This window comes from Macrobrachium nipponense, chromosome 15, assembly GCF_015104395.2.
Source record: "Macrobrachium nipponense isolate FS-2020 chromosome 15, ASM1510439v2, whole genome shotgun sequence".
NCBI lineage: Eukaryota > Metazoa > Arthropoda > Malacostraca > Decapoda > Palaemonidae > Macrobrachium > Macrobrachium nipponense.
In genome coordinates this window covers 40,679,462-40,691,561 of record NC_087208.1, presented here as the reverse complement: position 1 = coordinate 40,691,561, position 12,100 = coordinate 40,679,462, and the positions used below count along the sequence as shown (strand labels likewise).

At 39.5% G+C, this 12,100-nt stretch overlaps 1 protein-coding gene and 2 pseudogenes across 1 annotated transcript in view; 1 reads left to right on the top strand and 2 right to left on the bottom strand.

Annotated features, from left to right (window-relative positions):
- LOC135227157 (heat shock protein HSP 90-alpha) overlaps window positions 1-12,100 on the top strand; it is a 47,274-nt gene that overhangs the window by 29,583 nt on the left and 5,591 nt on the right. The window lies entirely within an intron of this gene.
- Window positions 942-4,625, bottom strand: LOC135227155 (heat shock protein HSP 90-alpha-like; annotated as a pseudogene).
- LOC135226659 (heat shock 70 kDa protein-like) overlaps window positions 10,401-12,100 on the bottom strand; it is a 2,340-nt pseudogene continuing 640 nt past the window's right edge.

Sequence of the window (12,100 nt, the reverse complement as noted above, 5' to 3'; positions counted from 1 at the left end):
GAATGATGTGACAAGCACGAATATACCTAACGACCATTTTATAGACCTATGTTTCTTAGCCTCAAGCTGAAATCAAATTATAAAAGAAACGGTTCATAAATTTTGTGTGTAACAGCTGTAAAGCTTGCTCAAACTGAAGACGAAGATTTCTACTAGGGTTTTGTCTCTGGTAACCAAAATCAACCATACTAATTAATAAGCTTTGTATATTTCATTAATAATGAGTATGCAAAATTATATAAGCACATAGTACTGGGACTTTTCTCTGCAATGTCAAATGGTAGCATTTTTGGGTTAGTGGTTTCATCATGTTTCATGATATATCTAATTTTGAAGTCATTTATTGCTAGCACTTAGGCAGACACGATACAGTTACCTAAATTCATGTATTTTTAAAAGATTATCTTGCCTTTAAAGACTTGACATTATGGAGTGAGGGGCATGGGGCCTACACCATTGTGTGCCCCTGATAGTACATAAACTTAGTGTCATGCCTCATTTACTACATTCTTGGGGTTTTCTTAATAGATAAGTTTTTTTATTTGTCAATGGTATTGTCAGTTTTCTACTTTCAACTTAATAAGTGAACCATAGGACATAATAGGTTATAAATTTTGCACTGACAGTTTTCTTTTACGTTTAGGGACTATTTCTCAAATTCCATTAAGAACCATTAGTTGGTTGGTTTTCAATTGTCAAAATTCAACTCAATACTCGAATTCTTTATTAATGGACCATTAAGATCAGGTTGCGTGGTTGTTTCAAAAAATTTTACACAATCATAAAAAATAAATACTAAGTGATAATTTGGCTGCAAGTAAGCCATTTTGTAGGGCAACAAAACCCAGTGATAACAACCTAAGCATTTTGACCTTAGACTGGTCTTCATTTTGGTGCAATAACTTCAGACCTAAAGGAGAATACACATAAAAGACAAAACAAACGCTCAACGCTTTATTAACAAAGGAAAATGTACATTGTCGTCAACTTATGTACAAAAATAGGAATGTTCTTAGAACAGGATGTCCAATATGGATCAAAAAGGGATACAACTTCAGTTAAAGCAGATATCGACATCAAATTTAATGAAGTTTCCTAACTAACGCTTGTTAACTCAAGACCTTCTTCCTATATAGAAATGAAAGTGATAACATATGTGATGAAATGGAAAATGAGTAGTGAATGAGTAGTGAACTTATGAGGCGGCTTATGAGAAGTGTATATGAGAATGTTATGGTTTACAATGGGATGGCATGAGATGAGAAAAAAAAAAATGGGATGGATGGAATGGGATGAGATGGAATGGTTGTTAAGATCGACTAGTAACATTACACAGGATTCACATTTTAGTCAACTTCCTCCATACGAGATGCATCTTCGTCATCGCCTTCCAGTGGAGGCATTTCTTCGTCTCCGCCTTCGGCAGATTCTTCTACAGTCATGTCGTCCTCGTCGATTCCTAAACCAAGCTTGATCATTCTGAAAACAGGAATGGTACAATTTTATAACACCTGATGTGTGGTTGCTTTCTCTTAACCAACCTGTGTTAAATTTATCAGAGTGGCTAACAAGTTTAAAATTGGCTGAATTGTATGTAGCTTACACGAATACTTCACAAAATTCTATTTAACCTTTCAAGCAATAGGTATCAAGTATCAAATTTGATAAGGAATGAAATTTAAAAAATAAAAATTGATAGGCAATACTGAGATGTATGTCTATTAAGTATTTCAATTTGGGTCTTACTACTTACTTGAATCAACTTACAATCAATCTTTTACATACCTATAGAATTATTATCTTCAACTGCAAATTATAAAATTAGGAATATAGCAGCTATGTCTAGAAAATATTTCAGGAAATCACCTGTGCGGCAATGTCTAGTAAATAATTTATGAAAATTACCTGTAAATTCTACTGGCAAAGACACCAGGATCCTCAAGAGTAAATCCAGAGGACAGAAGGGAGCTCTCGAACAGCAACATCACAAGATCCTTGACAGACTTGTCGTTCTTGTCAGCATCTGCCTTCTGGCGGAGGGTGTCACGATGCAGTGGTCTGGGTTGATCTCCAGGTGCTTCTTGGCAGCCATGTATCCCATGGTGGACGTGTCCCTCAAGGCTTGGGCCTTCATGATCCTTTCCATGTTGGCGGTCCAACCGTACTGGGATTGACGATACAGCAGGGGGATGTGACGAGCCTGTTGCTGATGACGACCTTCTCCACTCGCTTGTCCAAAATGTCCTTCATGACCTAAATGGGGGGAAAAATTATAAATGTCAGACCTTAAATGAAGCAATTCAACATACAAACTTATGATCCATTTACATAAAGGGTTCTTGATATTCAGTAATGCTAACAAATACCAATTACATAAAGGCAGTAAATACAGAGTACTTATTACAATCACTCACCTTGCAGAGATTCTCATACTTGGTCTTCTGCTCCTCGAACTTCTTATTCTCTTCCTTCTCATCCTCGGGAGTTCAAGACCTTCCTTTGTGACAGATACCCAACTGCTTGCCATCATACTCCTTCAGCTGTTGCACACAATATTCATCAATGGGTTCAGTCATGTAAAATGACCTCAAATCCACGCTTCTTGACCCTCTCGACAAAGGCAGAGTTGTGCACCTGTTCACGGGACTCACCGGTGATGTAGTAAGATGTGCTTCTGGTTCTCCTTCATTCGTGAGACGTAATCCTTCAACGAGCACATCTCGTCACCTGAGGAAGAGGTGTGGTAGCGGAGGAAATCTGCAACTTCTTGCGGTTAGTAGAATCTTCTGGGGATACCCAACTTGAGATTCTTGGAGAAGTTCTACGTAGAACGTTCTTGTAGTTTTCCTTATCCTCAGTGATTTCCTCGAAGAGTTCCATAGACTTCTTGACTAAGTCTTGCGGATAACCTTCAAGATCTTGTTCTGCTGAAGCATCTCACAGAAATGTTCAGGGGCAGATCTTTGCTGAATCAACCACACCGTTAAGGAAGTTCAGGTATTCAGGAATGAGATCCTCGCAATTCTCCATGATGAAAACCCTTCGAACGTACAGCTTGATCTTGTTCTTCTGCTTACGGTTTTCAAACAGATCGAAAGGAGCACGACGGGGAAGGAACAACAGGGCACGGAACTCTAGCTGCCCTTCCACACTGAAGTGCTTTAACAGCCAGATGATCTTCCAGTCCATTGGTGAGGGAGGATTTGTAGAACTCCCACCATAACTCTTCCTGAGAAATGTCATCAGGGTTTCTGGTCCATAAGGCTTGGTCTTGTTGAGCTCTTCATCTTCTGTGTACTTCTCCTTGACTGTTTTCTTCTTCTTGCCGTCTTCCTTCTTGTCTGCATCTTCATCTTCTCCCACATCTTCGATCTTTGGTTTTTCCTTGTCTTCTTCTTCATCCTTCTTTTCTTCTTCCTCCTTCTCCTCCTCTTCATCATCAGATACTTCCTGAAATAAGAAAACAATGTTTAATTACAAAAGTATAAAAATTACTTAGTTAATCAAGTATTTCCAAGAAACTGCATCAAAACTGAATTTTTTTCAGATAAAAACACAACAGTAAGAAGTGAAATTATTATTGGCACCATGACTTCTCAATTAATGCTGAAGTCCAGTCAGTTACGAACTTACATATGTAAAATCTATTTACCTTGTCTCTCTCCTTCTCAACAACAAGCTTGATAGGATAGCCAATGAACTGAGAGTGCTTCTTCACAATCTCCTTGATACGTCGTTCCTCAAAGTACTCAGTCTGATCTTCCTTCAGGTGGAGTGTGATCTTTGTTACTCGGCAATGGGCTCCCCCGTGATCTGGCCCTCACAGTGAAGGAGCCTCCAGCTGAGGACTCCCCAAACGTACTGCTCATCATCATTGTTCTTGGAGACGACCGTGACCTTGTCAGCGATGAGGTAGGCAGAGTAGAAACCTACACCAAACTGACCAATCATGGAAATGTCAGCACCAGCTTGGAGAGCTTCCATGAAGGCCTTAGTGCCTGACTTGGCGATGGTACCCAGGTTGTTGACCAGGTCAGCCTTGGTCATACCAATACCACTGCAACAGAAAAATAACAAGTTCAGTATCTGACACATGTATGCAAATGGGACTACATTGTGAGGGCTAATATATATTAATACCATAAATCCTAACCCATAATAGACAATATAAAAAATAATCTCGATCATCTATTCATATCTGTAAAACCTAATTCCAAATTTTAGAAAAAAAAAAAAAAAAAAAAAAAAAAAAAAAAAAAAACCTTAATCATGCTATGACAACCAGAGAATGCTCTAATTCAATACTTAGAAATAAAATATTACAATAAATAAATAACTGAAGTCAAAGACGACAGCTTGGACTTACCTATCAATAATTGTTAGTGTTCTGTCATCTTTGTTGGGGACAATCTTGATGAAGAGCTCCTTGCCAGATTCGATCTTGGAGGGATCTGTGAGGGATTCGTAGCGAATCTTGTCCAGGGCATCGAGGAGTTGGAGATCAACTCTCTCAGGAAGATTTCCTTGTTGCTGTAGAATGTGTTGATGATCAAGGACATAAGCTGAGCGATCTCAGCCTGAAAGGCGAAGGTCTCCACCCCTCTCTGCATGGTTCCTCGGGCATCTGGAAATGGAGGAAGCCGTTTAGTTTTACATAAATAAATTAAGTGTAAATAAACCTGACCTATGGGATAACTGCAGGCCAATCCAGTTTATTAACTATTTATAACCCTGGTTCACATTCCCTATGATTAAGCTAATGACACACTCCTTGACAAATCTAATTTATAAAATGCAAAGGGAGATCAACTGAAGGCTGCCCCAACACAGTACACAGTTGGCCTAGGTAACTGAACGAACATCGACTTTTTCAAATTCACTGCAGCCATCCGACTATGCACTTTTCATTGTACTGTTATCCTACTACCATATTAATAAGTCTCCAAAGAACTTCATCATGTAAACAAATATCAGATATTAGAAAAAAACAATGCCTTAATTAAAAAACAACAAAATATTTACATTCTGAAGTCATTTCAGTAGCCAGACTGCTGATGGTATAATGAATGACAAAAATAATAAACCATTTGGTGAAAATCTATGTAGGAGCGGATTTATATATTTTTTTAGGAAAATACTAAGAAAATGGTTACAAAAATGATGGAATAATAAGCTCATAAAACATTATAGAGATAATAATTTAAAACTTTGTCTTCCCCCAAACACGTCACAGTCAATTCACGCTATTAAGAGCCACCCGAATTCCTTCAACATTAGTAACTTACTTTGATATTGTTTACTGAAGAATGACGAGATGTAATAAGGACCGGTGATGAACACTAAGAGCGAACGTGGCGTAAGGTTATCTCAGCGATATGTGTAGCCACTCTGACTACAAAACTTGCGCTCGCCTCTTTAAATACCCGGTGTCAGATTCTCCGCCCATCAAATTTAATCGATAATAAAAATCAGCATATATAATTTTCAAAATTATAATCAGGTCCTTGGGTTTCATTAATGTACATAAATGAACGTCTCCCAAAACACACCGTAAATCGTTATTTCGAGTTAATTTGTCGATTTTCGTCGGGAACTATCACCGGAAAGAGCAAAAGACGGGCGTTACGCGACCGAATATTCCAGAAGGTTCTAGAAACGTTTCCCGGCGCCGACACCGCGACATCGATTTACACGTGGGTTCGTACCCCCTCGCTGGCCTTTCTTCAAAGTACGACCACTTTCCGTTTGACCGAAATTTTCTCTCGGGTCTTTTCACACTTCTCCAATTCTCGGTCGGGAATGAAAAGCCACATCGTTGGAGAACATTCTGAGCGATATTGCCAAAGCAAAAGCGACGTACTTATCTGGGAAAAAGACTAATTCCGACAGATAAAAATGGTCGTTTCTTTGTCTCCTCATTTTTAATGAGGAAAAATTTTAAAAATTTTGTACGAGACGTCGTCCTGAACGGTTTGAAAAAGGCACCAACCACCTGTCCCACGACCCCAAACACCACCTGAGAGAATTGACTATTTGCCAATTACGAATTTGGCACGGGCATGGTACTATAGCATGTTCACAGTAAAAAAGGCATTTAATAGTACCTACCATGTTGCTCCGTGCAATGCTGTCAATTCCCTTTAGAATTTAATCATATTTAACCCAAAATGATATACAAGTTAAGTTTGAAAACGACACTGAAATTCCCGAATAAATTATTAAATTGTGTAAGTATGAAAAACAGCAGTTAAGATTTTAATTGCGAGCTCCGAATTGGGTCAGGCAGTGGTTAAAACAACATGATTGTTGGGCAAATTAATATATATAAATGTACAAGATACGATGTACTTCTTTAACGATGGAATTACGCAAAACAGAGACCTGCAACGTGTTAATAAGTCTAGAAGTTACGTTAGCTTATATCGGCGTTTGTCCAATACGATATATATGATAGGCCTAATGGAATACTGAGAGAAATAGGCCTAAAGATTGTATACATTAGACTCTAGGTATATTGGGTAGAGATTTGTATAAATTGTACATGCGGATAATGTAATCTATATTTATCATATATAATATTCATATATAATATAGACACCTTTCCTAACTGTCTCAGCTGAACAAAGGTTAAAAAAAAAAAAAATGTCGATGGCTATGGGCATTCAACTTTAACTTGTGATTTCCAAGAACATAAATTCTGTACTTCTGCCGATACCGAGAAAGCATTTCCCACATCATGTGTTTTTCTCACCCCGACCCCGACAACCTCCCAATATGACGCATAGAGCATGTGAGTTTTGAGAAAAAATCTAAAAATAATCGATTGCATGTTGCAAAGCAAGAACACCCACCGCGGAATTCCTATTAGTCATGAGTAGATATTTCACTATAGACAAAACGAAGTTGGTTTGATGTGAATCATGGTTGCCTTAGGGGTATAAGATATGTGTCAAGGAAATATTTCTTTCCCCTTTGTGTGGATAACACAGTGGAAGTAGAAATAAATAATTACATTTCTCTACGAAGAGTCTACTTGGCAACGTATGCTACTCCCACTGTAGCGATTACTCATGTTTTGAGTTATCATGCGGCCAATTAAGTTTTCTAACTGTAAAGCATCTGTACATATGATGAAAATGAAAGTGGCAGGCCTATTTGCCTTGTCCGCTAATGGCTACATATCGAGAAATTCATAAAACTAGTAAAATGAACAAATGCGACTTATGGCAACCGCACCAAAACCCTGCATTGAAGCCAACGCCCGGGTAGCTATTCCTCTCCCGCTTGAGCTAGACCGAAGGGCTTGGTGGCACATTTTATTTCTTCCTCTATTCTCTTGTACACGTGTTTCTCGGTGTTAATCTGACTGTATTATTCGCTATTACGTCAAGCTATGTTTTTGTTAATGCGTGAATGCCGAAGGTATTTTTATCTATGATATTTTGTATTATAAAAGTTTCTATATGTTACGTTGTTTTCCTAGAATGACAAATCATCATGTGGTTCTTGTACTCTAATATATAACATATATACGTATTCCCAGTCCTCTTAAAACCAAGGACGTCTATAATTATTATTCGCTAACAATGGTATCTTTCCTCGATTACGAAGTCAGGCGTAATGCAGATAAAAAAAACCCTTCACTGAAAAAAAAAATGGTTAGACATATTACACAATAGTACTACCTATCTTATAATGTAATAACTGATAATAGTAACATTAAATAAAAAATTGATTCGTCATTAGGCATTCCTTGTCATACTTCACGCCAAATGCATTTAATGCACTGTTCTTAATGCATGGCGAGCAATGGGATTCTAATTATAAGGACAAATGGACATATTACTGAAGATAATTGCATTGCATAATAGAAACATAGGCCTAATTTTCTATGGAAAAGTGTAAAGAAAAGCAGGTTTTGGCGGGAACCTTGCGCACCAGACAACGGTTGTCTCACGTGGCTGCCTATCCCTCTCTCCTTCTCTCCTCTCTTTCTCTCTCTCTCTTCTCTATCTCTCTCTCTCTCTATCAGGAGCCTGTTGGCTGCTGTAACTGTTACCGGCAATGTCTAGCTGTCAGTTTGTCGTGAGGATGAAGGCAAACTTTTCTCTCTCGACTGTCATGATTATATACTCTCTACACAGTGAGGGGCGTTCATAGATATTCCATATTATTCACATGTCTTACTTAGGAAGCCACGAAGATCCGGGAAGCAAACAAACAAACGTGATGTTTAATCACGTTTGTTTGTTTGAGAAACTGTAGTACATCAGACTTGATAATAACAAAAATAAAGCAATTAATGGAAGTAATGAAAAAAGCGTGAAAAAGTGTATAGTGTTCATTTCTTAAAACCAAAAAAAATTCCAAAATTCAGAAAAAAAACAAAACCCAAAATGAGACAAACAGGATGCGTCGCTCCTCTGGCAACCTGGACTCATGCGGAGTAATACTTAAAAGGAAAATGTTTTGGCGGGAGATGGGAGTGGTCCCCGCCTATCTTTATTCAAGTAATAATAATAATAGTAATATGTTGAAGGAATATTTTCTCAGTGACGATTTATCATTCTGTTAATTTAGCACAATCATGTCACGTTTAGTTAGCTGACATACGGGCACACTAGTAGATAACTGTCTAAATCAGTTAAAAAAAAAAAAAACAAAAAAAAAAATCGTTTTTTTTTTGTGATTTACCATTTTCATTTTTATATATTACTATGGCTTTAAATTTTATTTTTTTAATCGCTAATACTTCGGTGATTATAAGGTTCTTCGGTAAACTGACAAATACACGAACTAAATTTAAAATGTTAGTTATATCAAAGGAGAATCCATTATTGAAATATAATTTTGTTAATATCTTGAAATACAGCAAATCTTGATAGAAAAAGAGGTCGTTCTAGGTCGTTATAAAACGCCATTTTGATTTACTTGCAACGTTTTTGCAATTTGTTCACGGTGTTATGCACACCTCCTGTCCTTGTGGGTGTGTATGTGTGTTTCTGTTAAAGGCACGCCCGTTGGGTATAACCGTAAACACTTAAACAAAAGACTGCATGTAGATATCATCAAGATAATGAACCCCGAGAAATATTAGTCTAGATAACGACACCCGAAAATCCTTTGGGAGGTTACTATCTAAGAAAGATCCAACGTTGCCTTCTATCGTTGAGTCTACAAGTTTCTCTAACAACAGTCTCTGTCATTACAACCTGGACAACTAGTGCTGCGCTTTTATCAGCTGATTTTCAATGTACTGCTTGGACATTTACATAAAAAAACAATTGACGGTTTTTTTTTCTCAGAGCGAAGATATGGATAAATATATCTGAATGACAAAATGAAATAAAAACGAGATAATAGACTACTCAAACTGTTAGAATATGGTGCTCTTTACCAACGTATGAGATGAGAAGTGCTTACAGTAATATCAAAGAGAGAGAGAGAGAGAGAGAGAGAGAGAGAGAGAGAGAGAGAGAGAGAGAATCAGCTGTGTTCAAGAAACTTCTCGAGCCAGGTGTCGCCCAAGTATGTGCATGCGTGCGTGTGCGTGTGTGTACGCGCCTACGCGGTAACGTTTCGTGTTGAATAATTCTGGGATAGAAGCGAAAATTTAAACAAATACGAAAGACTGTAACAATAAAACCCAATTAAACGAAAAATACCGTTTAGAAATAGGGAAAAAAATGTCATTAAAAAATAAGTTATTATTATTTATATCGGTAGTAACAGTGGCAGTATAATAGTGTTTTGGGAAATATCCATTCATTTCTTTGAGACTTATTGCGTAAAGTGCAGTAGTACTACAGTTTCGTAATGGCTTCTTACTGATTTACTGAAGGTTTCAAGTCTCTTGCTTTACACTTGAAAACTGCACTTGTTTATTAGTCTATAGACACTAGCCCTAGTGTTAGCATGACCTATTACATTTGTCATTTTTAATTATTCTGTTCGTAACAATGATTCTGTTAGCTGTTTCTCTTTTAAGAAAAGTCTATAAATTTATTTCCGTTTTCAAGAGTGAAGTATTGTATCAAAATATATTTCTCATGGTTAGCAGTATTTCAGTTTTTTTTCATAGCGTTTATACGCGTACTCAGTGATGTATGAAGAAATAAATTTAGCTTTGACTTCCCTCATTTTTTGTCTGAATGAATTAACCCATTTGATATAATGTTAAAATCATGTTTTTGATCTTAATTCATATAGATTATTCATATTTTCTTTTTCAAATCTTGTTCTAAATATACCATTTTCAATATAACATGCTGAAAATACATAAGGATAACAATACATCTTGCATTTTTAATTATTTATTTCTATAAATATATACAATTTCTCATGTAAACTATACCTTAATGAATACTGGATATGGAATGTTATGAATACGATGGATTGAGCTTCTATCACAAGTTATGAAGGAAAAAAGAATGAAATTAAATAACTGAATGAATGACATTTCGTATGAAAATGAATGATAATTATGTACAAGTGACTATGATCTATAGTTTAGTCGACTTCTTCGACAGTAGGTCCTCTGCCTGCACCGCCATCCTACTGCTTGTTGTTGTTGGCACCGAAGGCGGGCCCCTGCCCAGACGCCCCTCCGTAGATCTTGGACAGCGATGGGCCTCCACACCTCCTCCAGCCTCTTCGTCTTGTCCTCGAATTCGTCCTTCTCCGCCATCTGGTTCCTGTCGATCCAGGTGAGCGTCTCTTTCCACCAGCTGCTTCACACGACTCTTCTCCTCGTCGTTGATCTTGCTCGACACCGCCTCTTCGCTCAGGGAACTCTTCACATTCAGACACAGAGACTCCCAAGCTGGTTCTTGGCGTCGAATCCTCTCCTTCTGCAGGGCGTCTTCCGCGGCGTACTTCTCCGCCTCCTGCACCATGCGATCGATGTCCTCCTTACTCAGGCGCCCTTTGTCGTTGGTGATGGTGATCTTGTTCGACTTCCCAGACGACTTGTCCTGCGGCAGACACGGTTCAGTATGCCCGTTTGGCAGTCGGGGGGGGATGTCGAAGGTGACTTCGATTCTGTGGAACTCCCCGAGGCGCTGGAGGGATGCCCGTCAGGTCCGAAACTTGCCCAAGGAGGTTGTTGTCTCTGTCCATCGCCCTTTCGCCCTCGTACACCTGGATGGTGACGGCAGGCTGGTTGTCTGAGTAAGTCGGTGAAGACTGCGTCTGTTTGGTGGGGAGGGATTGTGGTGTTGCGCTTGATCAGTGCGGGTCAATGGACGCCGCCGGCTCAGTTTCAGATGCCCAAAGGAGAGAGGAGCCACATCCAGCAGCAGAAGGTCCTTCACGGTGTCTGACTGGTCCCCTCGAAGGATAGCTCCCTGCACGGCTGCTCCATAAGCCACTGCTTCGTCAGGATTGATCGATTTGTTCAGCTGCCTTCCCGTTGAAGAACTCCTGCAGAAGTTTCTGCACCTTCGGGATACGTGTCGAGCCTCCTACTAGGACGATGTCGTCGATGCTGCCCTTGTCGATCTTGGCGTCCCACTCAGGGCCTTCTCCACAGGGGCCAAAGTGTTTTTTTGTTGCGGAACAGGTCAGCGCACAGTTCCTCGAACCTGGCGCGGGTGATGGACGTGTAGAAGTCGATGCCTTCGAACAGGGAGTCGATCTCCACACTTGCCTGAGCAGAGGACGACAGAGTTCGCTTGGCTCTCTCACAGGCTGTGCGTAGACGTCGGATGGATCTCTTGTTCCCGCTGATGTCCTTCTTGTACTTCCTCTGGAACTCCTGCAGGAAGTGACTCACCAGACGGTTGTCGAAGTCCTCCCCTCCCAGGTGGGTGTCTCCTGCTGTCGATTTCACCTCGAACACGCCGTCGTCGATGTTCAGAATCGACACGTCGAAAGTTGCCGCCACCAAGATCGAAGATGAGGACGTTGCGTTCTCTGCCACTCGTCGCTTTCATTGTCCAGTCCGTAGGCGATGGCAGCTTGCCGTGGGTTCGTTGATGATGCGCAGGACGTTCAAACCTGCAATGGTGCCTGCGTCTTTGGTGGCCTGCCTCTGGGAGTCGTTGAAGTAGGCAGGAACTGTGATGACGGCGTCGGACACCTTCTTGCCCAAGTAGGACTC